The following is a 26,802-nucleotide window of genomic DNA, read 5'->3' as shown; positions in this document are numbered from 1 at the left end:
AGCTTAGAAAATTGAAATTAAAATTAACAAAAGAGAATACCATTAGACTATGATGCTTCGTTTATTAATTTACTAAATATTTAAATCCCCAAATGGGGGCTAATAATGAAAAATGAGTCAAATTCTGACGAACTAACATGTAGCTCAACATTTTTTCAAACAGGAAAATTACTTCAAAGGAGAAACAAATAATTTGCACTATCGATGTTTTGCGAACTAGTAAGATGTCCGTTGAATATTAATCGCCTGCGAATAAACTTCTTATCACGGTCGTCGTGTATTCAATACCTGACCGCGTGTAAATCGTTCGCTCAGACGGGTCCAGGTTAATCTCGAAATTTCCTCTCAGCGAACTTGATCGATCAACGGTACGGAACACGTGTACTGGGAATTTCGGCCATGCAATTATTCTGGGGAAAAGTGCGACCTTGCGAACAGCACCGTTCGCGATAATGCATAGTCGCTTTTCGGTTGACCCATATCCAGTTTCCATAGGTTTCGTTGAAAAGGGAGTTTCTATTACGTTAAATTTACTCAGCGGATCACGAGGAAAAAGAAAAAATCGGCCTTGTACTGTTGGCGAAGGAGCGTGGCATTTTCAACGAAGTGTCGTAGTATCAGGTTACTGGTAATTTAGAGAAGTTTCAAACTGGAAACTTTGCAGTGTATTGAGCAATAAATTTTAATAAATTTGAAGGAAATTTAGTTTAGTAAAACTTATTGTTAGTGAGCTTCGCTGCATTACTTCTTATTCTTCCCTCATCTTTCTTTATTGTTAATTCTGTTGCGTTTCTCGAATTGTTGTGTTTCAATCTTAATCTCGTGTTAACAAATGAAATGACATTTTTATATCGATAAGAATTTCATTTTCAAACTTAAGTGCATTTAATATATCTGTTGTACTTGTGCATTTAGTATGTTAATAACAATTTTATTTCTAAACTTAAGAAATTTTTTACTAATAGGAAAATACAGTTGAGCCGAGAAAACGAAGAACGCAACAAGGTTAAATTAACATAATGATAAAAAATTCTTCTATTGAAAATAGAAATAAATATTAAGAAAGTGAATCTTTATATATTTGGGTATAAGATTGTTTGTATTGTTCATAAATAAGAATGTTTACATTTATAGTAATGTGTTTCGTTGACATAAAGAATAGATGAGAGTCAAGTAAGGTTCATGATATTGAAACAAAATATTAACTGTAGTTGGAGATACGAGCTTTACATAAGAGAGACATACAATGGGTTTTGTTCCATTAAGATAGCATATAGTCGCATAAATTCTGAGAATTAGAGTGAGAAATTGGGTTTCATTCTCGTTACGTACCAATGCTACCTCGAATGATCGTAATCCCTTTTGAAAGCTTGTGTGCATGTACATCGAAGTATCAAAGTTAGTTATATAGGTTCGTAGAACTAGGAAGGTGTAATGAGAAACTGTAGATTATAATAAAACCATCTTCTGTTGAATTAATATTTGTTTTTATTATATTGACATGTAGTTAATTGCTCCAGCATTATCTGAATTTGTTGCAATTAAACATCCCCGTAGCAAGCAAGGAAATTTGAAAATTCTTGTGGTTGCGGTAAGTCAAAGAGACATCGACGCATTGTCTGTCCTTTCTTGAAATATCTTTACACATTAAAATAACACATTAATACTAAGCAGTATATTTTTTAATATCTCTTAACTTAAAAGAAGTAATATATTCTTTCAAAGTCCTCAATAATATATTTCAAAAAAATTAGACACAAGAAAATGTAAAATCCCATGCACGTGTGACATGCTCCACATAAATTCCAAAGCTATTTCTCCTGTCCAAACAGTCTCCATCGTTCCGATCATCCCATTGCTCTCCGCCTTTTCAACCCTCCAAACCAAACACTATTTCCATATTATGCCACCTCCTTTCCTCTGGTTCACAGTCGTTCACTTCTCCCCTTCGACGTTTCACGCTTGTTTCATTACCCAGTTGAAGTCAACTCATCTAAACTGAAAACCCAGAGCCCGAGATCAAATAATCGAAAGCTCCTTATCTCCTTTACCAAACGGTTCACCGTGACCAGGCGAAATTGGCGTGCACACAACCATGCGTTCAGCATCCTGGCACACGATCCCAGCAGACAGATATAAGCTGCCTCTCGAACCGCATGCTTCCGGAGCCAGCACCCATCCCTTACTGCTCGATTTCCTGACCCCTTGTTTCCCTCTGCAGTTTAGGATCCATCGGGACTCCTCTACGGGGCCACGATAAGCGTCCAGAGTTTCGAAACTCATCCCGATCACGACGAAGAGTGCACATTCGAAAGCAATCGTATTGGCGTTCGTCGTTGTGCCTCCTCCTCCCTCCGGACGATTATGCGGGTCCGGCCACTAGATGGAAAATAAACGTACTCGACAAGTTCCTGCTAACTTTCAACTCTCCTCGCTGTTTCTTTCCGATTCTGCATTGTATTATTTTTTTCTTGAACATTCTTCCCTTTGAGTTGCATCGTAGTTTGAAGGAAATAGATTTAGCAGTTTGTCATTCGGATCCGTTATATTTTGAATTTTGTAAATTACGTTAATTCGTAGTTGATATTGTCGGTTTATAGATGATCGTTACACTGTGGATTATTAGAATTTTATAGTGGCGGATAGAAAATAATTAAAAATCGACACGCGTTTTATCATTTTCATAACAATTGTGTATTCTGTTCGATATATTACATTTATTCGTTGCTTTTGCTTAAAATAAATCCACTTTGTAAAATTATCGTGTCTTCTCGTACTTCTCATTTTACGAACTTTCTTTTGTCTGCCACTGTTCGTGAAATGTGTAAGATGCAGAAACGTTCTTAAGTTTGATCATCGTTGTAGTAGACACGTATTCGAAGAAACTAGTGTTTCGATGAACGAAACACGACAAAAAGTTTGAAGACTGCAGCGCATATATTCACAAAAATCTATTTCAGATTTGATTACATTGACGTATTGAGCTCGTTAGAACGTCAATTTATTGGAATACATAATCGATGTAACCTTAGAAGTTAGAGTTACCAAGGTTCAACAGTACTGTCTATAAGAAATTGAAAATGTGATTGATCGGTTAATTCGTCTTCGTCTATTAAAATTTGATAAATTCGCTTTGGCTAACAATCGATAATAATTTCCTATTCGTTCGCGATTTACGTTCCCTTTTAGTATACGCATGATAATCGAGGTCAAAGCGTGTGTCAGGTCCACGTTTTGAGGTATCCAGGAACAGTGCAGCGTATCCAGCTGGGATTTCCAGGACGTCGACGAGCTGAAATGCAGATCCGTCCGTTGTTGCAAAATAATTCGCTTTTCCGTGTCGGTGAAATTGAAGCTTGTTTGGAGCCAACCGAGTTTACGTTGTTAAGGTGTCATATCTTTGATGAATAGTTTGTCACGTTTATCACTAGTGAATAAAATCTGATATTTGATAAAAGAGATATGGGAATACTATTTTTAAATAGTCGAGAGATTTTATATTGTACAAATATTTTCGAATGTGTGTTAGACTGGATTATAATTGTATTGTTTGCGGTGGTTTGAAGTATTTATAAGGTGCAAAGTTATTCTCTCTTTCTTTATTTTAAAATGTAGGTTAAAACAATTTTTATATCTGTTAATTCTGTGGAATCAACGTTCCTGTGACAATTTATTTTTCATTTACTTACGAATGAATAGAGCTTAAAATCGGACAATCATAACTTCGATGAATTGTCACGTTTGTTACGAATAGATAGAATCTAGTTGGTGATGAAATTATTTTAAAAACCAGTCTATGTTATACGACAAAGTATCTCTTTTATCTTCGAAAGTGGGTTAATCTTGTGTGACATGTTCTAATTTTTTAAATTACGACCTAGTTCTCTTTCGGAAAGAAACTTCACAGCTTGTTTCCATAGAAATTAAAAAAAAAAGAGAGAAAAAGAGCGAGAAAACAGAAAGATTAAAAATTACAAAATAAGAGAAGTCAATAAGATCTTCCAATTTAAATTCCACGCAAGATGTCCTTCTTTCATATCGGTGAATTACGATCACCAAGAACAAAAAAGCTTTTTCAGATTATAAATCGCCAGAAAGAGTCTATTGGGCAAACACCATATCATCGAGCATAGCGAGTGGCACATGATCGTATGTTGGTCGTTGTACACGCGTACATACTAACGAGATATTTCATAACGGCAGATTAGCGGGTTCCATAGTCCCCGTGGCGGCAATTAATCCCGAGGCTACGAGCGGGTGCAGCCGCGAGCACGAACAATTTACTGTGCCCCCGAAATTAATTTCACTCGTTCGACATCGACGCTTCGTAGAAATCGCTTTGTGGCCTTTTTCCCTTCTCCGAATTGGAGATTGAAAACCACATTTTTTGCTTTTGCCATTTGAATTCGGATCCACCTTCCGTTCAATGGTACACGATATCGGCGACGCGTGCTTCTTTTAGTAGACAGGAAATAAACGTGAACGTATAAATTTCGTTCGTCTGAAATTCTGGTCAAACAGTTTTTCGTACGCGTGAATGAAACTCGAAATGAAGTTTCAATTTCACTAAAGCGATTTCCATTCTCTTTGGTTTTGGCTCCTGTTCGACACTGATGGTTTTTGTCGAACGTCGGTTCTAAAATTTGTGTCAGTTCTAATATAATAGCAAAGTATTACGTCGTTCTGGTAATTTATTTCGTGGCTCATATGTATTTGTCACGTATATTATTTAACATCATATTATATATCATCATAAAATTTAGAATGAAAATATAATGTTAAATAGCTGTCTAACAAATACATAGGAACCATGTAAAAGCCAAATAATATCAACTTTATCAATTGTAATTATTCGGTTTATGAAAGATTAAATAAAAATCATATCTATATTAGTATAATTAAAATTAAGAACTTTACCAGAAGTGGATCAGTTTGACTTCTGAGTGGTTCGTAGTGAAACTTCGTAGTAAAATTGAAAAATATTAGTATGGTAATATCGTTAAAAGATAACAGAGAAAATACGATAAAAGTCACATGGATAAAAACGTTTTAACGACAAAAATTCATGAAAATAAAAAATCAGGCTCAGTCAAAACGATATTTCATTTTCACATGCTTTTTCGCTCAATTTTAAATTAATCCCACATCAAACAGGATTAATTCGCAACAACATTTTATTCAGACTCCTGCTGGAATTCTATCGTCTATTCTTATACACCTCAGCTAGAATCGACTCGTTATTTTAATCCGTAAATGACGTCAAAACCGTCGACCATTGTTCGATACTCATTCGGAGCGAACGGCAATTTTATTCAAATTGGTGCAAATCGTTCCCGTGGAAACATGACACACGTCAGATCATAAAATGTCGCTGTGTTCGCGACCCCTTCGACTTCAACCCTTTTCCCTCCTGTCACATTTAATTATCCCGGCCATTTACGTAACCCAATTCCCCAGTAAATTATTGCAGGGCCACCTGTTAAATCACGCATACGGGAATGCTTAATTGTGCCTTCACCGCGGTGAATAAATCAGGCGATTAAAAGAACGAGAAAACGAGCTGGAGAACAGGGAATCATGAGTAACTCATCCTCTGCGAAGTCCTGGAATTTATTTGGATCGCAAAATACGTTCTACATTTTGTTATTAGATTATAACATCAGAGAAAAAGTTTCGTGAAAATTCTTTAATTTCTTCAATCTTTAGATCTTCTTCGAAATGATTTTTATTGCAAAGTGAGGTATCGAATATATGTAGACGTATAGACTACGTCATGTCGTTTCCTATAAGTTGCAATTACGGTTTTAATAGTGGTTTTACTTTTTCTTTATTTAATATACTGATATATTAGACTAAAATTTGATCAAAACTATTATTATACAGAATAATATAATTTTCTATTGCCTGTAACTTGGTTATATAAACTGAATGTAATATAGGAACAAATGCAGTAATATACAGTAATGTAATAGATTAGATAAATATCATTGAATCGAGGCTATTATCATACAAAATAATATAACTTTCTGCCACTTGATTAAACAGAATACATACGAACTGAATTGTAGAAGGTACGTGAAACAAATATGATCCTTAACGAGATACCTTCATTTATGGAGCTTCTTTTCAAAACGTATACGCGTCTAACAACAGTATTCTTTGCTGAGTACGCTGATCAGAGAGCAGCCTCTGTTCTTTAGGGTAGCAGAGATTGTTTCGTACGGAATGTTCTCTTTGTTCAGGAAAAGTGGAGCGTCGTGTTCTATGGATCAGCGAAGATTCGTGATTTTGCTACGGGCATGTTGTTCAACTTTGTGGTTTCTCCAGCGTCATCATTTCTGAAATTCGGGACATCTCGTTCCATGAGTCTTTCAGTTCTTCAACGTACACCTTCCATAAATCATCCTTGTTGTGGAATTCGTTGAGAAAAATAGAACGCTTTGTTCGTTTTTTAGTATTTTTCAAATTCTTTAACACTGAAACTACCTAAATCTGGGAAATCCTTAGGAATTTATTAAAACCTTCGATATTATTGTTTGGTTTATAACCTTGAGCTAAGAAGCATTCGTAAATTCTGATAAATAATAGAATTTTTCCTTTTTCCTGCTCTACACCTGTTTCTTAATTATTGACTTATTTATGTATTCATGCATATGTATATGTCGGATCACGATTCGAATTTTGGGCGCGCGACGACTCTTCATGTGGACTAGCCATCGTTTCACAAAGCCGAGATTTTATTTACACGTATATACAGGTCTATCACTAAGCTTAACAAATAATAAGTACAACTAATAATAAGTCTAACAAACACTAAGCCTAATGAATAATACGATCTACGAATAATTAAATTAAATAATACTATTAGCAATGTTTGAGTTCAAACGAATCCACGGTCACCGGGATAACTCCTTACTAAGCGAAACTAACTTAGACGCAAATGCGATCGTCGAAAATGCTCGATGTATCACTCTCCAAGGCAATCGCAAGAATGCCAGCCTCGTGGAGATTTTTCTTCCTGTACGATTGCATTTTGTTTTCTATACCCGTTTGGAAGCATCGAGAAGGTTCCAAACGCCGTTGCTAGGCAGTTTCTGCCTGGAGTTTTGATTACTAATACAATGTATGTCCCATTGCATCGGCACCTCCGAGGCAACATCACACGTGGCTAGGCCCGCTCTCGAGGCCGCATGCCGCCACAACCACATTTCTCGGAAAACACATACAACCACTCCAGACCTCCGTTAGATAAAACATCCATCCCGTGACCGTGGCTACGTTTAGCGACCGATTGTCACCTCGAACCCAATCTCGCTTATTACAAATCTTAAGCAATTACAACTATAATAAAATCTAGGCTAAGGTACTAGAGGATGTTCCCAAAATTTCCAAGGAAAGGCTTCGGCTTTCCTTTCATCTCCGACATATATATTTATTATATTTTTGCAAATATTTTGGCATTCCTGTTGCTACTTTTTACATTAAATTTGTTTTCCTCTGATTCCGCTCTTTATAAATGATTGTTCAAGTCATGAAGTTACACGATGATCTCATGTAACCCAGTTTAGTTCTCTTTTCAATTTTGTTTAAATTACATCTAATTCGTGAAATAATTTTTTTCAATCTCTTGACATGAAATTTTCAGCTCGTCGATAATTTATTGTTAATATACTATTATTTATTATTGGAGATTTATATCTGCAGTCACGTAGGTTTCATTTATACGTGGTATACAGATTACACGAATTTATATTTAAACATGAGCAGAGACAGATTACCCTATATTTCAAACAAGCTATAATTGGCAACCGGGAAACCAAAATTCGTCGAGCCTCCTTCGGCCAGATTTAATCCAGGAATTGCCGTTTCCGTAGCCACATCAAACGGACTCGTTCCCGCGTAGCAAACCCATTTAATTAATGAATTAATTATCGCGAACCGGTGTAATAACGACCATTAGTCCGTGACTCAAAGCTTCTCAATTATTTACGTCATTTTCATAGAACGATTGTTAAGACGTCGAGCATACACTTAATATTTCATTATAAAAAATCCCCAGCTGAAGTTCAACGTGACTGAGACGTGATATTCCTATTATGAATATGAAATATGTATATTTTATGAATATCGTTAAAATTCTTCATTATTAATTTAAGGAAAAGAACTAAGTTTTAATTCTAAATCTGAATCGATACCACAGATAAAAATTCACCTAATCCGCCATCTGCATACTGGGTCGTTTTCAAACAGTAATTTTAAGTAATTTCTTATTCTTCCCAAATTTTTGGTTGAATTTTGCTTCGCTTAAAAAGACCGAGGTAGCATGTTACAATAAAAACTAACGGATGATATTCTAGAAACTTGGGAGAGTATTCGAGAATTTTGGGGGATTTTAAACCCCAGAAGTCTAAGAAAGAATTGCATAGACTTAAACGACCAAGTATGCGGGAAACGCCATTAAAAATAAGTTTACGGTTAGAAGGTGAAATTAAAAATTATAGTATATGGTTTATACTATATTATTCTATTAGTTAAATTGTCTACTTATCGTTCTTCTATTAATAAATGCGTGTTTTAGTTGGCATATAATTGGCACGATCGCTGCTATTTCAAATATTAATATACGCAACGAATGATAAAATTGCAATACATTGAAAGTATTAAAATTTGTACATTATTGCAGAATATTATTATAGAAATATTCCAGTTTCTCATAATTCGATTCTCGCTACTCTTTCTCAAAAATTTAATCAGAATTTCATTATCTATTCTATGACTAATTTCAAATAATATCCACCGTTGCTGTATTGTATCTGCATGCAATACTTTAACATCGAAATCAGGTTACAAAGCTTCATTAGCCTGTAGATGCGATTAATCGTTTCCACGCTTCTGCATTCCTTTATCTCCGGAATAAATAATTTCTCGCGCGGCAGATGAACCGTGCGATCGGAAAGTAATAAAAGGGAACTTCCCAGATGCTAATTACTTGGAAATCGTTAGGCGACGAAGGGACCGACGGCGTTGCATCGCTTAAAGTCCCTCGGAACTTTATTATATTAGGATGAATCGGCGAACCGTGAGATAGTTAAGTAAAGTAGAGTTTAATGTGCTGAAAGGTTTAAACGGCGGCGAAGTGTGGACGGTGAGCTAGTGCTTCTTTCGACCCGAATAACGATTCCATAGTCCACGTTCTCTATTATTAAATCGTTGGATAAAGGAATCCTGTTCTCTGCAATCGGCCAAGCACGCCGATGTTCCAACAAAGAGGATACAAAATTCAATAATAAAACGAATTCTGTGAAATTTTCTTAATCATTTGTGATAAAAGAAGCGAACATACGCACGCATTTTCACATATTTATTTCTTAGTAACTATTGCTTCTTTAGAATTCTGAGAATGTTTTAACAATTTTCATTTCTAAAGGATTAACCTTGCACGTTAGATAGAATATTACGGCAAGCACATAAACGATACATCGAGTAAAATACTTACTGTTCTACTGATATTTGCGATAATTGCACGTAGGTGGCTATAGTGAATGAAATAAATAGATATAAGCTAAATTAAATTGTAACAGAATCGTACATTAAAATAAAATTTCAAGTCGTGGATAGCAGGGTCAAAATAATCCTTCTTGTTCACTTATTTCGCTCTTTTGCTGGTAACAATCGCAGTAACTCCGCGAGTAAAAACAGAATAAATTCCAGAAACTTCATGTATCGAATAATTTCCCAATTCACAATCCTATCTTACGGGCGCCTGTTCCACGAGATTCCTCGATTATTCATGACAAAAGATCCCAACAACAGTCAGCCTGCAACCTAAATAATGCATTAACAAAGAGGCCGAAGAAAAGATGGAGCAACAATCAATTTTCAATGAAAATCACAGCGCTCCTTATCCGTCTGAAACAAGTGTAAGCCCGGTCCTGGCGACAGGTCGCTTTGTTTATCGCAAGAGCCGACGCACCAGACCATTTCAGCTTATCCACCCCCTCGTTGTCCCAACCCCCCGACCGTTCCGGACGCAGCGTTCGCGAACAAACGATACTCTTTCTGCCTGGCGGGACACGGCACATTCGTGAGTATGAAAAAGAATTGCCACCCCCCGCCCTCACCGTGCTACCCTCGCCCAACGGTAACAAGAGCTTAATCTCTGCAGCTTTTCTCCCTTCCCGAAAGCTACGATGGAGACTCGGCGTTTGTACGCGCACACTGTAGCGGACGATTCACGCAACCGACGTCGGATTATACCCCTTTTTCAGTCGAAGATAGGGAGGGAGAGGGAGGTGAAACGGGAACAGAGAGCGGGCTGAATGGTTTAGCGAAGTTTAACGCTTCGCGGTATCACTATTTTCTTCGATTTTTCATCGTCTTTCTCCAACTCTTTCACGGTAAATCGGTAAAATGGTATTTTTTGAACTTTTCGCTTAGGTCTTGTTTGTTTTTCGTTATCATAGCTCAAACTTAAGCGAGTGGCTCGCAATTTCAATGGGAGAGTAGTTTTCAAGTTATTTCGATAGCCTCGAGGGTTTTCGAAGATCTTTGAAGATATTTGACTTTCTCTTTTGGCATTGCAGTGCGGAGCTTTGAGTTTGGGACTCAATGTATTCAAAACAATCGTACATGCAATTTTTATAATGAATGCTGCAGTACAGTTTCACTATCGATGCCTTTAGTGCCGATTGTAATCAACCTTAACGAGAACTATAGAATTTTCAAAACCTAGAAGCAAAAATTTCTATTATACCAGTAATAAAAGATGGGACCAATGAGTTATCAATTTAAATCGTTTCTTAGGAGTTTTATTGAGAATAATAAATATTTCTGACGAATCCAAACGAGAACTATATTCTAAATAATATTCCCAAAACCCGGAAACAAGTATTAAATTTTGTATAATTCTAGAAAATTACACAATTTTAGAAAATTATACGATTTTTACAGCGAATAATTCCAATTTCACACGTAATTATCAGAGTTTCCATACAGTGGCCCCATAAAGCTCCGAAAATCGAAATCATATTTTCTTCCTTCCCCATCTACTCGCCATCTCTTTTACGCGAGATCGCATCCCTCTGGAATCCCTGCCTAAGACCTTCATTCGTCAAAAGAAAAAGCTTCAGAAAGAGGCCCGTCGAAGGTTGCCGATGTGATCGTGAAAAGAACACGCGGACGTGAATCGACGAGCAGGATCTTCTCCTTTCGGATATTATTAATCCATGCCAGCAGCGGGTTCAACCCTTTCGCAGAAAGGATTATCCCGGTAATGCAGCTTCTTCCGTTAGTCCGTCACGGTTCTTCTCCGCCGTTTCTTTCCAGTTGGATCTCGCTCGGAGGGATGATGAAAACGCCCCGTTGAGTTGCCGCTGCGCGCACCCCCTAACAACGACGACGAGGGAGGGCTGAGAAGGGGATATAGGGGTGGCGTTCGCGTGATACGTAGAAAGCACGCTCGCCTACTACCACGAATTAGGTCACGAGCCAGCTGCGGGGCACGCGGAGAAAAATACCAACGGGCTACGAGAATGACGAGGGATGGCGGGGGTGGCGTACATCGATCGCGATTGTCCCACGAGCTCGACTTTTGCCAGGTCGCCGGCGAGGGTGGTAGTAAACAAGCGTGGAGACGACCTGCCTTTGTTAAAGAGAAGGACTCGTTACTTCTCGTTCTCCATTCCCTCTGTTTTTATTCTTTTCTCGTTTTGTTTCTTTTCGCCTTTATTATTTTGATGTTGTTCCGATTCGTTTTGTTACAGTCGTTCGTGCTTTCGAATAGGTGTAAGGATATTTTCTTTGAGTTAGGAAAACGATTGCGGCAGGAGTTTGTAAGGAGGGTTGTTTGTGGTTCGATTGCTGTGTAGGGTAGTTTTCCAGAATTGTTATACGGGGAATGGAAAATTATACGTTTCGGATTTATACGTTTGAGGTTTTGCTGTTGAGAGTTAGGAAGTTGTGTTAGGCAAGCAAGTTATTATTATTATTTATAACATATAATGGAAAGGAATATGTACATAATTATTATTTGAAATATTAGTATTTAATAGTGTACTGTAACATATTCTATATTGTACTTCGTGGTATTGTGTTTTTAATATCGCAGGCGGTATTGCTACTCGTATTTCTGGCACTCGATACTATGTTAAATTAATTAATGCTGTATTTTCAATGACCGAAATGTTGTTACTATACATACTATAGTATTCTGTATACCGTTTACCTACTGCGCTGGTATTGTATTTTTAACGCTGAAAACACTATTCTAAATTCCAGTATTTGCGTTTTACCGCTTTGTTTGATGAAGTTATTACATTTTTGGTAAAAAGAACAGGCGTGACGATAGTGCAACGTTTTCCGTGATACATTTTCGGTTTTATCAGTTTTTAACGGAGTCGACGCAGTTTGCCTGCGAGGTGATAAATATAAAAGTAGGATAAACTCGGGTTTTGTTTCGCCTCGTTTTATCATTTTTTAATCGTGTCGCGATATCTTTCACGAGTGCGCCGATGAAGCCAAATAGGTATTTGCTTTTCATTATATTCTTATGGCAATTTTGTACATCGTAAATATGCCAATAAAAGTGGGTGGTCCTTTTTGTGACGCGCATTTTATTTACCTGCCGTTCATAGTCTTTTTATATTTACTGATAAGAGTGGCCATTCGCCAGCCATTCGCTAAAATGGAACATAAACGCCCACCTATACAAGCAATCACAGATGACATTCATATATTTTTTTATGCTTTTTAGGATCGTTTGCTTCCCCCGTGTTATGATTCAAGTGACCTTTTCGTTTCGAGTGTCGAATTTGTACTAATCCCCCAGGTATAGTACGCTGTTCGAGTTAAATTAGTTGAGCACTCCGTTGAAGATGCACTCTCGAGATTACAAAGCGTGCTATAATTAACGTTAAATGTTTCAGCTGCCGCTAAATTTGTTTAAATGTCAATCGTTCCTGACATTACTCCTTCTAAAACCAACGATATAAACAAATGGATGTTCCCTGATTCATTATGAGTTTTCATTTCAATTTCACGTTAAAGTCGTCTCCAAGTCATTCAAAGTCTTTTTACTTGCCGAAATGAGAACGAGTTTGAATCCTAAACGTAGGTGATTAATATAAAATAAATACAAGTTACATTTTAAAATGTTGAACAGATCTCTGCCCAAATTCTATTTCATTAATTGTGTTTATAAGAATATGAATTCGCATAAACATATTTATTCTTCCTCTATTACAATATTCTATTTGACACATTTTTCATCGCTTTATCCCAACACATTCTATTTTAAACCATTCGACCAATGATTGAAATCCAAAGTAAAATTCGCATCCAGCTCAAAGCTTCTTCCACCAAATCGATTCCCGCCTCGATTATTCGAAAATCATCCGAAACTTCGATGTTTTTCGAGCCGGATTCAGGTCAAGAGAAGCATTTCCCCGAAGCATGTTCGCGTGACGATAAAGCAAACGAAAAATTCGCTCGGCCAATCGAGTTCAGCATGAAAGGCGATGCAACGGATTCAGAGAAACTTCTGCAAGATTGCGTGACTTCCTTGCAACGCGTATGTGTGTCGATTCAGAGTGAGGTGGTCTGGTCATGATTTCGCGGTGGTAACGTTCATAAAAGATCTCGACGAATCGGCCGGAATCCGAGCTTTCGAATCTTCGTCTTTTACTAAGTCATAATATCGACATTGCGCCGGAACGAGCTGGAATATCGATGCTCTATCCTGAATGGATCATTTCTCCCGAGGGAAGATGGTGCAATTTGCGTCACGAGACCCGGGGCACGTTTATTTTGCGTGTTCCCGCTAGAGCAGCTTTATGGTCGCGTATCACTTAGTTTAGAGACGAGCTGACGGAAGAGAATCGTCTCGATAGTCTTGGCATAGGCGTAAGCGGGTTGAGAAGCCACGTCGGCTCTGAACGGGGGATGAACTAATAAAAGTCGACAAGAAGAATTTCACCTGGAATGAGAACGTTATGTTAAACGTTTTCATTTATCTCTGGCTGGCTACCGAGTAAGGCAGAAGGTGGAAGAATTTTTCTTCCTATTTTTTTGCAGGTTACTTTATGGAGGAGCAGTTGGTGCTGGTTGTATTCTTCGCTATGGCGCTCGAAGTAATTACTTCGAGTACTCTGTAACGAATAACAGTGATAACTATTTGAAATTTATTTGTTTCGAATAACGAACAATAGCATAGGGCAAAGGAATGAAATTGGCCATATGCCAGTAATACGTGGGTCTGTTCCAAATTAGTCATAATCTGCTATCATTGCTTTAAAAATTTGGAGTTATAAACTTTTTTGGCTCACCAAGAGACGAACGATGAAATAATGAAGAAGTTGTACGAATGTGATATTATTAGATGGTAATTTATCTGTTATTTTATTAAGACACAAAAAGTCTACTAAAATAGCAAACATTTTACAAAATTCCGTCAAAAAAATTGTAAACGCGACCAAAATTGTTGTAATTTAAACATCATAGAAATATCATAGTGATCTTTAAGAAGAGCTTAAATTATTATTCTTAAACGGTAATTAAAAGCAAGCAGATCAGGGAGAGAGAACATAAAGCAGTTGGTAATCAAACATATTTTCTCTGCATATCTTTCTAATGCAATGGTAAAGATGAACAAAGGTATTTCACGATTATTAAGCTTTACAATTACTCAATGTTCATAGAAACTATATCTTTTTAGTTTATTCTTAAATCTACCCTTTTATATTGTACGTGACTGTGAACACAATAAAATCTTCGCAAGATTATCTATTTATGTGATCTTTAAATACTGTCAGCTACGCATCAATCTCCTTTGCAATCAAATTCATAACAGTTCCATTAGCATTTTCATATAGAATGATAGACGACTGTCAACGCTGGAGACCTCAATGAGTATTGAAAGAAATCACGCGATACGCGATAGAAACGAACGCAAGCAGCATACGAACAAGAACGTGGAGGTAAACCGTGAACTAAGTCCGAACGTTACGTGTGCAACGAAACGTAAGTAGACTACAATAGATTGCCAGATTGGTCTAGAAACTCCGTAATGCTGAAAACGCAGGCACCGTGAGCGTGTGTGAAAGAAGCTGGCGGAAGACGTGAACGAGGGCGAAAGGAAAGGTGGCTGAAAAGCGAATGAAAAGTATAAAATGCGACAAAGGCGGCAATGTTGGAGCAGCTCATCAGCGTTCGCCCAGAGAACGAAATTTTTTTGTCTTTGTCGAGATGCTGCTTATTTAAAGTCAGCGCTCCTTTACAATTGCAGCGTAAAAAAAGAACTGAAATTTTGCTCGTTCCCAGGCGTATCTTTAACGTATAAGCATTGTAATACGTGTTTTTGTTTTAACGACTCTTAGTTCTTGTAGTAGATGCTTTGCCTTTTCTTTCATTCCCATATTGAAATATCGTGCTCGAGAGATTTCGAGGTCAGAAGTTGATGTTTCAGTGAAAAATGTTCTAACCTTGCTATGGCAGTGGTAATTATTAGGCAATTTTTTAAATGAATCACGAGATGTTAAATTATAATTGTGAACATTGAATATCGTATCTTAGTTATAATGCATATAGTTTTAACTTAAATTCGACTTTATAGAAACATTTGAAATTGCCATTATCGAAACAATTGTTTCGTCGTACGTACTTTTGCTGGTTAAAATGTGGATTAATGGAAGCATTTAGCGACGTAATCTTGAAAATGAGACATACGAGTTTAATGTAAATTAGTACGTACGTATCTACGAATCTGCATCTACAGATCAGACGAAAGGTAATTAGAGCATATTTCTTGCCCTTGCATCGTCTCACTAGCTAACTTTCTAACGATGTACAGTATCAAACACCTAATCACTCATGTCCTCAAATTTTGTAATCATTCATCCATTCACCCTTAACGATCCTACCAAACTAAACAATCTATACCTTCTAATTCATTCAATGTTTCCAATGTGCACCTACTATGAAACTCGCATATCAATAGCTACATTCAAATCTGTCGATCATTCATTCATTCATCTATTCGTGTTTATCAGACAAGACTCAAAAATCCAACTTACTCGACACTCCAATAACTACAACACTTACATATCAATAGCTGAATGCACATCTGTAATCAAATATGTTTATACACCAGAGAATTCTTATATTCTAACAACATAGCAAATCATCTTATAACATTTACATATAAATAATAATATCCAAAGTGCTTTACTCGCCAGCTTACGAATTGAAAGAGGGGATAACCAGGCAAAAGGCCAATATCGTCGTTCTTATTACCTTAAAGAAACTCGTAGGCTGCTCTTCGAGAGGAGGAGCGACACGCTGCCGTAGTTTCGCATTTACGATTATTATAATGGCGACCGGTGGGCTCCATTACCAGGATAGCCAGGCGCGTTCCTGGTTTCCACCATTAGGCCCCTTCTTCTTCTTCCTCTGCGTTTTCTCGCCCAGTCCGCGTCCGCTTTCTTTTCTTTAGAAACGATCTCTATAATAAACCGGCCACGCTAAAACGCCGCTATAAGCGGCCCTCCTAATATCGCGGTGACTTTGCCAGATGGTATTAATAACGTGCCTTTAGTATTCATGGCTTTAGCTCCCCCTTTTCAGCCGCTGGATAATCGTTGAACCCCTCCAGAATGCTCTTTTCCAGGCGGACTTTGTCTTCGGTCCCCCCATCAAGACGTTTTCTTTCCACAAGACAATGATCTGGATTTGTTCCTCGTGGATGATTCGCGGACCCCTGGTTTTGATTTTAGTGGTTCGTTGTAAGGGTTGTACGATAAGGATTTTTGGGGTGGATGGCGATTAAGACTTTATTACAGAGATAATTTTTGAAGAAAGCTGCGTGGATTAGGGTGAACGATACACGAGCGTTTTTCGATTGTTAGACGTAATTAGGGTCGTTGAACAATGGATCTTTGACTGTATCTGTTTGTATGAATTGTGATTTAGAAAGTATTTGAAGAATTTTTAATTTGAGTAGAAAGTTTCTATTTCTTTAGGAACATTCCACTGAAACGTGGTAGAAGTGGAACGCTTGATTAATATAATTTTTCAGGTTTGAGTAACTCTAATACTAAGAACATGTTTTGTACAAAAGTAATCGATGAAATGATATTAAACGATGAATTATCCGTAAAATTCCTACAAAATTTAACAGTTTGAAGTGTCTATGAAGATTATAGGGGATATTAAGCTTCAATAGCAGTATTGATATGAAATTGCTAAATGTTATTGGTCACTGTAATAAATTGTCCAATATATGTGTATATTAAATATTCTAATATTGTGCCTTATAACGAGATGAAATATTTTGCTAATTGTTATTTTATATCGTACGTATTGGGATTGCACGTGACAACTGTAACGACGTTAGGTGTGAAACAATAATGCCAACCATACTATCAAATTTGCAAAATATTAAACGATGTAATATTACTGGCTTAATTACGTTGCATCCAATAATATTTAATCTTGATCAATAATATGCATAATATTGTGCAATTATACGTATTGCTAGGCAATGAATATTTTTTCGTCGTTTCATTTAAAATGAAAATTGATAATAATGCAATATGCATTAAATAAATTATGCATTAATAAAATTAACAGACATGACGTTTTTCTAATTTCTCTGAATTTTGTTATTCATAAACTTGAAATGAAATTTAAATAGAAATTTATCTTATCTATCAAATACGTAATAAATACTTTATTTTGGATATTTTACTTATTCTTGCATATTTATATTATTATATGTATGTGTGTATGTATTTATTTATATTGTATGGATTTTTGCAACTTCAAATTATTCATAAATGCATAGAAATTCGCAGTCTAGTTATTAGGAACTTTCCCATGATTCCCAGTTTCATTTATGAAAAGAATCTTCCATTTGTTATAATATAACATTTTAAATACACCGCCAATCTCCACTGGAACACAATCAGAATCATCCAACATGTACTTTTTTAATAAATTTATTTTTCCATTACTTTTCCATCAAACGCAGGCGAATTTCCAGCGAAGCCACCCCCTTCTGCCCGTATCGCGTCGCGTAAAACAGAACGAAACCAAATAAAAGAAATGGCAACAAACCAAACACGGGCAAAAAAAAAAAAAAAAAATAAAGCAAGGGAGAAAAAGGAAATTCGTACAATTTTTCACAAGAGAGATCGAACGAATACACCAAGGGAAGCGGGGGCGATACCGGTCGGTTGTCGATTGGATTCAACAATCGAGGCGATCGCATCGCTGCCCGAAAGTAAATAAACGCGCGATAAAACGAGCGCGTGTATCGCCAGCGAATAATGTTATCGGTGATCGTGCAGCGGCCGCGTTTGAACGAGTCGCCTGTAGATTAATTGGCAAACTTCCGGTATGGCGCTTCCAACCCGCGGCACCAAGTGCGACCGGTTTAGTTATGCGCATAACGGATGCACACGGGCACAGTTTCTGCGTGCAAATGAAGCGGCGACTATTCGACCACCCACGCTCGTTCGTTCGAATAAAATATGGAAAATTCCGCCCTCGTTATCCTACACCACTATTCCAGATTTCTTTCTTCGTACTGAGTTTCATTTTATCGATTATTTATCCGTTGTTGCTTGTCAGTAGGATTAATGGTTTTAATTTATTCGAGTTTTTCGCACAGTTCGAGGATGAGAGAGGAGAAGAAATCCTGAGGTGGCGAGCATTGTAGTTCGAAGTTTTTGCGGACAGAAGCTTCTGTTAGAGTTAAGGAAGTTTTGTTAGTTCCTAGATATTGCTGGCGATCTATACGCATAATTTTCTTTGTTTCTAAAATAAAGGAGTCGCTATACATATAATCGAATATAACGTTTTATTTTAATTTGGATACTAGGAATCAAGGTGGAGTAATTTTACTATTTAATATCAGTGCAGTGATACAATAAAACAGTTGCTGGTAAGCGTTATGAGTAATAAGATGAATATGAAATTTTTAATAACAGTTAATAACAGCAAATAATACTGAAATATTTCTTTGGGGTAGTTTCGAAGGAATTTGGTAATCGACATTAGACTTGAAAAATTTGTTTGTATTAATTATATGAAAAACGATGATCGTTCATAATGTGACACAGAAGTCAAGCTATATATAAATCCTTGTGAAACTCGTTCGCATTTCGTAAACATTCCGCCTAAAAATACGAAAGGTCTCGTCCTTGCCGGCTCTTTAAAATCTGCAAGTGAAAGTGTCTAACCTTGGTCAAGGAGACGATCCGTTTGAATTGACCGTCGAGCAATCTTCCTGCCTGCAAGCCTTTCCTCTCCGCGGGGTGAAAGTTAAAATTCCAAAGGGCTGGAAATTACCGTCTCAACGGGGATGAATATTTCACGTCGCGTTAGATTACATTCGGCTCGAGGGGTTAAATCCCGAGTCGAAGGGCATGGCGGTTCGTATTTTCCCGCTGCGGTACGATGGTCGACGACGACCTTGCCACCCTTCCGAAATACGTTTAAAAATCGGCTGCTCGACAGTTCCAGAAGAGAAGAGCCAGCTTTACGCTGTGCTCGAATCGATAAATGGGGTTGCATCCTCACCCCTTGTCCTTCCACCCTTTCGTTCCCCTCGTTTCTACCACCTCCGGACACCCTTAAGAGCCAGAACGTGAGATGACGGTTAAAGGTCAAGGCCGGGCTATTTCCTGCACGACCGAACCTCGAATCTGTCGGGCTACGAAGGTCCGCCGAGAAAACTGGGGATGAAACTGCGTGGGCACGCGGGACACGCTGCTGAAAACGATGTGATGAACGAAGTCGTTCGATATCGATCGGTTTGGAAAACCCCTTTGAGGCATTTTTTCTTTCTGATGCGTTTGGGGAATAAAGGAAAATACGTGATATTTTTTGTTGTTTGTTATTTTTGCTGATACGATTGGGAGTTGGTATGGTTTCTAGTCTGGTAGGTTTAGTGAAGTTAATGGGTGTTCGGGGAATGATATCGAAATTGACGGATGATGGATTGGTTTATATTTAGTTGTTGATAGTGAATTTTTTAACGGTATTGTTAAAAATTATTATTTATAGTGGATATCGTAATGGGGTGGATTCGAAATTTGGTTATCCTATGAAACTGGTGCATGTTGAATTTCATTTGATCCTGTAATTTCTATATACATTTCCAGATTGATTTTGAATTTAACTAATATGACAATCGTGCCTCATTATAGTACTGATGAAATTTCAAAATGTTTCATATGGATAATACACACAACATATAAATATTTTCCATACTAATCGTGCGAATACTTTTCTAAACCAGTATACGTGAAACTTTGAAAATAGTCTAAAATGATATTTAGACTTCAGGCATTTGAGAAAGTCACTAACAAGAATAAAAAGTGGTAGCTGCGAGTTTAAGCGAGAAAATAAACAACCGCAAGTGTTTCGAAATCCAAGGCGTGCGAGTTCAAAGAACCGCGAAAGAAATCACGGACCGGAAGCGGCTTCCGTGGAAGTTCGCAGACGTCAGGAGAGGGCAACGTGAGTTAGAGCCGGCAAATGCAAAGTTATGGCTTGCAGAACACTTTAAACAGTCGTAAAATATGAGACTGCGACGAGCGTCGCTCAACCCATGCAGCGAATCCTCAACGCCACCCTTCAGCCCCCTGTTCTACATCCAACAGGGGCATTTCTGCAGCGAGAAAAGTAGAGGAAGACGCCAAGGAGACACAGGGGAAGAAAATACCGCGGTTGTTGAGCATCCCGCGGGCTCGTTTGTATCGCGAGAGCAAAATGTCGCGAGCAACTTCGTTTGAACACCTTGTTTGCGAAAGACACGTCGCGCAGGGTTGCAGTTTGCGATTGATCGTGTCAAAATTACTTCTTTCGATTATATCTAGCGATGAATGTTTTAATTTTTCTCTTTTTTATTCTTAGGTCTTTCTCATTTGTCGTTCTTGTCTCGAATGTTAATGACAGTATATTAAACGAATGGTTAGTATAAAATGGTATAAATGGTAGAGTTGGTTCGAATCGATGAAGATAATATAAGAAAGTTGTACCGTAAGTCTATTAACAATAAGTTTCTTGTCTCTCGACCATGTTTGTTCTTGTTACAATTAGTTCTCTTTTTAAGGTTCTTATTATGAAAATAAGTTATTTAACTTATTAAGAAAGTAGTTCTAGTAAAGGGTGAGACTGATGGTAGGATTTCTTCCTAACTGAACAAAAAGTATTTTTAAATATAAACTATACATGTTTTTTCTTCATTTTTTTATTATTAATATTTTTATTCGGAGATACGGCATATTGGAAATGTAATTTAGAAATAATGAATGTAGAATGCACATGAACAGAAATAGAGTTACGTGATCGCTGGTCTCCTCGTTGGAAAGTCGTGTTTTCGTAAAGCAGACAACGAAGTCCGCTTTCTTTCGTAGCAGAAAGCACACGGCAGGATTCGTTCAATTTATCCTCATTCATAATTCAACGATCCGAGACGCGATCCTTGCGAGGCGTTTACTTAACGAAAGGAAGGAGCTACGCGATACCCGGTATTTTGTGATTCCAGCCTTTTTATTTGAGATTCATTTACGATGATTGGGGAATGAAATTCCAGGAAAGTTGGAATCAATTTCATCGATATGATATTATATTTCAAAATTTTTTTGTTTGATTTTTTAAAGGTTCCTCGGGAACTTTAAAGTTTATTTATCTTTCTTATATTTATCTATCACTTCGTTAGAAGTTTCAGTATTAAAAAATTTATCGCGATAATCTGAAGACAATCGTAGAATTTATTAATGAAATATGTAATTTTTTTTACTTTCATATATTTTGAAACGAACATATTTTAAACTATATATGGATAAAATAAATAATATGTACCTCGTCAAATTATTTGGGATTGTGATTTATTCGGGAATTACACCTCAGTGCAGTTTACAAAGCGCGTTATCCCCGTGATAGATAAAATAGATGATGCAATAAATACTAACTACGTAATTTTCCGCATCAATTAATTTAAGCATAATACAGAAATTTGACACGGCTGTGTCAACCAACGAACCAAAACTTCAATCAAATTTCCAATTACCACACACAACTATTTACCACTTAATCACCCCCATTAAATCCTGCAACAACAATAGAATTTACAACCACCTACTGAAACAACCGCAGACTCTATCTTCGCAAAACCACATCAATCAAAATGCACAACCCATTAACACCCAGCCAAAAATAGTTCGATGCTCACCTCTATATCCAATCTCGTTACCGCCGTACCTCCAACGTAACTCATTATCATCTCCCAATTTTCTACTCTTTGTTGTACACTTTCTTTCAGTAACGAAACACTGTGCAAGTTGCCTGAACATTCTTTAACCTTACATCGCCAGTGTCCCGTTTCAGAAACCTTCGGTCGTAAACAAAAATTTCACGGCGGAGACAGGATGGGAAGCCTGTGTGCAACACAGTATCCACCCTGTGACTCCTTTTTCTACCTTTCCGCATCAAACGCCCTTTTTTAACGTGGATTTAACGAGGCGGCCAGTTCCGGTTATCTTTGCCCGGAGCCCCCGGGAAGCCTTTAAAACCGGCAAGATGGCTGACGATACGTAGCGAGTGCACGCCCACGTGATCCTGCAGCCACCACTACCGCTTTTTCATCCCCTTTCCGGCGGCTAGCTGCGTCAGCCTCGTTGCACGGATCGACAACGAGGGGCAAGAAGTGGCCAGCTTTGCATAAGAGGGAAAACACTGGCGCCACTTTCTCGCCTTCCCTCGGTCTCACCCCTCTTCTCCAACACCCGATGCATCGCCGACGTGACTTCGTTTAATGGCAAAACGATGTACCTTTGGATTGATTTCGAGACAAGATTGCGATTTTTCGAACGGGGATACTCGTTCTTGCGGATGATGCTTGGTAATGAGGTAGATTCGGTAAATTCTGAGGTGAGCTTGGAATGGGGTGATCGTAGGGGTAGGTGGGTTGTAGCGGTCAGTTAGGGGTGTTCTGTTGTGGCGAAGGGGTTGGAGCTGTGGTTCAGCGTATGGGAGAGCGTTGTGTTTATGGCATTGATACATTGCTCTGTTTTAATGACTCGTTTCTTGATGGATGGAGGCTTCGAGGGTGAATTTGTTTGGATGATTTCTTGTGGAAATAAGTGGTACGAGTGGTGAATATTTAATAGATCACGGAAAGTTTGAAGTTACGTATAATTCAGAAATTAATAATGGTATCAATTATCGTTCAATGTCATCTTGTTGCAGCATGGAAAATCGATCAATTATTAATTAATCAATTCAGGTTTCTTTTTCAGACGAGTAACGATTGTCTTAAACAGAACATTTAAATATTTGGCAAAAATTTAGAATAAATAATTCTCTTCCAAATATAATGCAGAACTTTGCGAATAGTCTAAGAATCAAACGTCCCTAAGTCATCTTCTCGAAATAGTCGATCTTTTAACAAAATTTCTCGTAATAATCCTTCGGGAAATAGACTTCGAATAATATCAGGACTCTGCAATCCGTTTGAATTCATCCGATACAATTCAATTCGTCCTCTGTTCAAAAATCGTTCGGTCGAGAGGCGACCTACTTTCGGCAGACAATGAAATGATCCTGAAACAACCCTCTTCGGGAGAACGAATCACATCTGCGACCACAAAGACCCCAAACGAGAGTATCCCAAGCTGTAAGATCCTGTCGTGAATCAATAATTCTGCTAGTAAACGGTAACGAGCCATTAAGAGGTTGGTTCGCGAAAGGCACCGACGTTAATGACCCGTAAATAAATCCGTCGAGCCACTGTCACGGCCACAGGGGCGGCAGTGACGGGGATCCAAATGAAATTAAGGCTTGGCCAAAGGGTTGGTGAGTTCTGAGTCGATTTTAATCATTTCATTGTCACGATGCGAATATACATTTTCGTTTCGAAGGATATTCTTCTTTATTTTATATTCGAAGGGAGGAGGAATCTCTATCATTATTTTTATTGTTAAGAAAAAGAAGAAAATATATGAGAGAAATAAATATCAAATTTAGAATAAAGTGAGGGTATAAAGATTTGCTAACTTTTTGAAGTGTATAGTCTGCAGTATTGTTTATCAATCTTTAAAAATCTTACTAATAGAAAATAGTAGTTTAACGAAAATGAAGGGTTGTTCAAATAATAAACCTTTCTATTCTGAGTATTCTGAAAAATTCTGAAAACTTCTTTTATCGCTCTAATTGAGAATAAAAGTCCCTCTCAGTGTAAAAGTTAGACAATCTTTGTTGTTTCTTGAATGCAGATTAACTATTTTTTGTATACTGAAAGAAAATATCAAATTTAATTTCTTTACGACGCACACGCACACGCAAAACTTCAAAAGATTAATAAATTCATCCCTAAAAACTCAGGACCTCGGAAATTCGATTCTCCTTGGCTCTTCATCAACAGGAAAGAATTTAATCCAATTTGAAAAAAAAATTACAGAATATCTAAGATAATCTTCATCGATAAAGAGAAATTAATAATTATATTTAAGCAAACACACATAGAATGTCAAAACGAAAGGGCTTGAAAGAGTTGATCGCGTGCGTTCTGGAACCGTGTCAGTGGTTTCATTGTCGCGGTGTGGCGCTATCTCTCATAACCGGCTTGTTCTTACGGGTTTTCTCGGGGAGCTGGTCTATTGTCGACGACGATGCCGCGTCGACGTAGCTGCGCCGTTATTGACGAGGCGCTGTGACCTGTATTCGGTAACTGCGCGTCCCGACGCTCCTCGTCCCGACACTCGTCTCTCTCCGACACTCGTTCGACAAAGACGACCAGCTGCGACCGGTTACGAGCGTCGGAATTACGACGGACGATTCGATCGAGCGGCCTTGAACGGACCGCGACTCACCAACCCATGTACACCACTTCTTCAGCGGCTCTGAGATTGATTCTTCTAATACGCATACTACCAATACAAAATACTACACTGACTGATAATAGTATTGGAACATCTTTATGAATATATTGTTATAGTTAGAGATACCTTTTACGAGTAAATTATGTGCGTTGTACGAAACATTTTGACATTTCATTGGCATGTTATAAGACACGATTATCATAATTACATCGATAAAATTTAAAACAATCTGAAAATGTATATAGAATTTTCGAAACATTTAGTACAAGCATAGCTATATTTCATACAGGTTACAAAAATATTGAAATTGTGAATTATTCGTTATATTAATAAATCTCGATATTCGGAGAGACCGTAATATATTTGATATATTATATCATATTTAATACATGTTATGTAATATTTAACACTTATTTCATGCTTAAAGTGACTATTCGCGCTGTATCCCAATTCTTTTTTCTTATATACACATTTGCGATAAATATCTAGCAAATTTAGAAATTCAATTTGAGTCCAGTGACTAATAAAATCGTAAGTTGGAAGTAAAATTTCTTTCACCCTAAAACGCACAAGTTTGTATTTCTGGAGCAAACGTCACGATTATACACCTCTGAAAAAGCACATGGGACGATTAACGGCAGAATGTAAAGAACCGCGTAAGCAGTTAAAAATCGCTAACCCTTGTGTTTTAGCGTGCAAACAACCCTTCGTCCAGGGGTTGTACTTCCAAGCACTCAACGTGTATCTGTAGCACACAGTCCTTTGCGAAACTCTGGTAAACGTTGTCCAACGTCCTCGAAATCCTTTGTTAAAGAAAAGGCAAACACCTTTCCCTTAGAAAATACGAACTTCGTTTCTTAAAGAGGGTTTCTTCGAGAATTATTCAGCGGAAAATGTAGGCCGAAGTGAAGCACAGTTTCTGTAATACGAATTTCTTAGCAGGTAATCAAAGTTGATGCATTTTTAAATGAGCCATCGTGGCTATATAGTATTTCATCGAATACAAAATTCACGCAGGGCTGTCGATCTCTGGGAATGATTAACTCTTAAACTAGCGATGAGTGTTTAGACCGATCCCTGTCCCTATTATCTGAAACTCCTTATCCTTAGGAATGTGTAAATTATTTAAGAAATTTGATCTATTTTCGCCTGTAATGAAATTTCATTGTTTCATTTTGAGGCTGAGCAATAATAGATCTCTTACTTTGTTAATTTAGATCTTCAAAGAAGGATTTAATCAAAGGAGGAGAAGGAAAAGATGATAGCAATGATATAACAGAATTAATTTGTTGATTCGTGGGCATTTCCAGAACAATTTCACTTTTTTTGTATATTTGCTACGATTAAAATCTTCATATTTCTTCATTGAATGTTCTGAAAGAATTCTTTTATACGCCAAAAAATATTAAAATACATATTTAATGCTAACATATCAATTCTATTTATAAAGATGCTTAAAAAAATTGTTTCTTTTATATTGAAGATCTGACCATAGCCATATTTATTATTCATGTATAAAAATCTACTATTGTTGTCGTTCTAATACCATCCACTGTAACTGTAGAAAATAGAATATCCCTTGATACAAACTTCGACACTTAGAGACCATCCCTTGGTATTATTTTACATGTTAAGTAATACAATAAGATTCGCACCCCTGAAGATTGCTCATAAAGGCAACTCTCTATAGACAATCCTCGCATCAAATTCACCCTTTAACAACGAAATCATCCTAAAAGCGTCCTTGCCCAAACCCAACATGAAACTTCACTCCTTGAAAGTATCAACAAGGAAAACCAGCCTTCTACCCTTCTTTGTCTAGCAGTTATCTTTAAATTTTTCGACCCACGCCTCAAGGTACAGAAGGTTCGTTCACCCTGCCGTTAATAAAACGTGTTTTATCGCAAAACCGGTTATCTGC

At 37.4% G+C, this 26,802-nt stretch overlaps 1 long non-coding RNA gene across 2 annotated transcripts in view; it reads left to right on the top strand.

The window, feature by feature from the left end:
• LOC117239734 overlaps positions 1 to 26,802 on the top strand; it is a 119,385-nt gene that overhangs the window by 6,127 nt on the left and 86,456 nt on the right. Inside the window, exon 1 of one of the 2 annotated variants that reach the window (XR_004494519.1) lies at positions 23,260 to 23,856. The exons of the other annotated variant lie outside the window; for it this stretch is intronic. This is a non-coding gene — a long non-coding RNA (uncharacterized LOC117239734). Of the gene's footprint in view, positions 1 to 23,259; positions 23,857 to 26,802 lie in introns of those variants that run through there. 2 annotated transcript variants of the gene reach the window in all.

The sequence above is a fragment of the Bombus vosnesenskii genome, unplaced genomic scaffold (assembly GCF_011952255.1).
Source record: "Bombus vosnesenskii isolate JDL3184/JDL3185 unplaced genomic scaffold, Bvos_JDL3184-5_v1.1 scf7180000014105, whole genome shotgun sequence".
Classification (NCBI taxonomy): Eukaryota; Metazoa; Arthropoda; class Insecta; order Hymenoptera; family Apidae; genus Bombus; species Bombus vosnesenskii.
Note: the sequence above shows the minus strand (reverse complement) of the source record. Positions and strands in the feature narration are given on the sequence as shown.